General features: G+C 44.6%; 1 long non-coding RNA gene across 1 annotated transcript in view; it reads left to right on the forward strand.

The window, feature by feature from the left end:
• The first annotated feature begins 252 nt into the window (after positions 1-252).
• The window catches only part of LOC107181608, a 5,346-nt gene continuing 3,001 nt past the window's right edge, over positions 253-2,597 (forward strand). The window contains exon 1 of the long non-coding RNA XR_001512269.1: positions 253-298. This is a non-coding gene — a long non-coding RNA (uncharacterized LOC107181608). The remainder of the gene's footprint in view (positions 299-2,597) is intronic.

Consider the following 2,597-nt stretch of genomic DNA (forward strand, 5'->3'; position numbering starts at 1 on the left):
GGAGGTGGGACATGGAACTGGCATGGGCCTGAGGAGGGGAAGTGCCCCCCACCCGCCCCCACTGGCCTGCCTGGGGTGAGACTTGGAGCTGGTTGCTCAGCACCCTGTGACCTGCTCCTCCTCCCTGTAAACTCTTAACCCCGATCTGGAGAAGGTGATCCCCAAGGGCCAGGGCTCACCCGCACAGAAATACATTAAATAAATAACTGTGCTCTGCCCAGATTTTATCTCATCAGGATTCCAGAGCAGAAGACAAATGGCCTCATGTCCGGCAGGGTGGTGTAATTCATTCTCCCCGGTGAGCCTCAGCCTGGGGATGCGGAGGGGAGGGGAGAGGTTTGGAGTGTGCCGAACACGCAAACTTGGGGGCTGGGTAGGCCCTCGAGCTTGGCGTGCAGGGCTCAGTGCCAAGACCTCCAGAAACATCCTGCTTCCCCCGGGGCCTGCTCCGGGATGGAAACAAAGCCTAGCATCCTTTAATTCAGGGAGTTTATTTCTGAGACTTCTTCGAGGGCAATACTCATAGGGCGTGTAAAGATTTAGCTACAGAATTGTTCTTCACCGTGTTATTTATAAGTCTGAAAAACTGGAAGCAACCTAAATGTCCAACAAGAGGGGATTGGTTAAATAAATTATGACTCAGCCAGAAAAATAAAACTCAATGCAGCCTTTAAAAAACGATACTGTTGAAGAACAGATAATGACGTAGATATGAACTTATAGCATAGTAAACAGGAAAAATGCTAATAAATATATAAAATAATCTAATTTTGAAAATACATCAATTTATTAAAAATACTAGAAGGATATACACCAAAACATTGATTGGTTATAAGATAAAGGGTAATTTTAGATTCCTTCATTTTCCTTTGCTTTTATTTTGGTTTTGCTTTCCTGGATTTTAAACTTTTTCTGGAATAGTCATGCACTTATTTATACACGAAGGACAAAAATAATAAAAGTTGTTATTATTTTACAAACCAGAGCTTCTGAGATTTAGCTTAGGAGGGAGGATGTCCAGGTGGGAGGGATAGTGTGCTGGGTGCTGGGTGTCCAGGGTTCACCAGGCCAGGACTCTGCTTCTAAGGGGCGCACAGTCCTGTGGGGCCACAGATGGGCATCGTTGACAAGTACATGGCAAAGAAATCCTGTCATTTGCGACAACCCGGAGGACATTATGCTAAGTGAAATAAGCCAGACATAGAAAGACAGATATTGCATGATCTCACTTAATATGGAATCTAAAAAATTCAACTCAGAAGCAGAGCCTAGAGTGGGGGTTACAAGGGGCTGGGGGGTGGGAAAAGTGGAGGAATGTTAGTCAAATGGTATAAAGTTTCAGACATATTTGAATGAGTTCTGGAGGTCTACTATTTAGCACAGTGACTATAATTAATCATATATACTTAAAATTGCTAAGAGTAGATCTTGTTTTTCACCAAAAAAGGAACTATGTGAAGAATATGTTAATTAGTTTGAGTGTCCTAATCATTTCATAATGTATACATACATCAAATCATCATGTTGTACACTTTAAGTATGTGTGCCTTTTATTGGTCAATTATACCTTAATAAAGCTGTACAAAAAAGAAAATCCATCCTATTTCACAGAGTTGTTGAGTGGAATAAATAAGAAACTCTGTACTTTCGACTCAGTTTTGCTGTGAACCTAAAACTGCTCGAAAAATAAAGCCTATAAAAATTTGTAAAAATTAAAAAACAAGCATATGGCATGACAGAGAGGGAAGACTTCCTGGAAGAAGTGACATTCACGCTGGACCTGGAGGAGTGAACAGGTAAACTAGATTTCAACAGCAGGGAAGGAGGGAAATGTACTGCAGACGGAAATACTGGTTTGCTGATGAGAGGGCAGGTGGACAATTCAGCAGTTGGATACCAGGGTGTGGAGCTCATGGCCTCGACTTGGGATTATCACTGGCATGCGACCACTCCTAGAGGGAAGAGAATAAGAACAGAAGTGGGTTCGGAAGAGAACCTTGGGGCAGAGGCTATGCTGGGAGGAGGCTGAGGAGGAGGATCTGAGAGGCAGGAGGATCACCAGGGCAACGAGCTGTCACAAGATTTAAGAATGAGCAGCGAGGAGAACATCAAACATTGTCAAGAGGTCAAGAGAGAAAAGCATTGAGAAGGGCCCATAGTTGGCAAGAGTTTGGTCCCTGGAGACCTTGGTGAGGTTCAGGAGCGGTGGACAGGACCAAGGTCAGGAGTACATGACTTTCTCTTGCTGTGTAACAAATCACCACAAAGTGAGTGCCCTAAACAATATGACTTTATTCTCGTACAGTGCTGGAGGTCCACAGTCCAAAATCAGTCTCACTGGGCTAACGTCAAGGTGTCCCGTTACTCCTGGAGGCTCCAGGGGAGAATTCGTCCCCTTGCCTTTTTCAGCTTCTTGTGGCCGCCTGTATTCCTTGGCTTGTGGCCCCTTCCTCCACCTTCAAAGAGCTTCACTCCAATCTCTGCTTCTGTCGTCACATCGCCTTCTCTGCTTTCATCTCTGGCCTCCCTCTTTAAGGACCCCTGTGATTACATTAGGCCCCACTGGAATAACCCAGGATAATCTTCCCATTGAAAGA

Source organism: Myotis davidii, unplaced genomic scaffold, assembly GCF_000327345.1.
Source record: "Myotis davidii unplaced genomic scaffold, ASM32734v1 scaffold6, whole genome shotgun sequence".
Lineage (NCBI taxonomy): Eukaryota > Metazoa > Chordata > Mammalia > Chiroptera > Vespertilionidae > Myotis > Myotis davidii.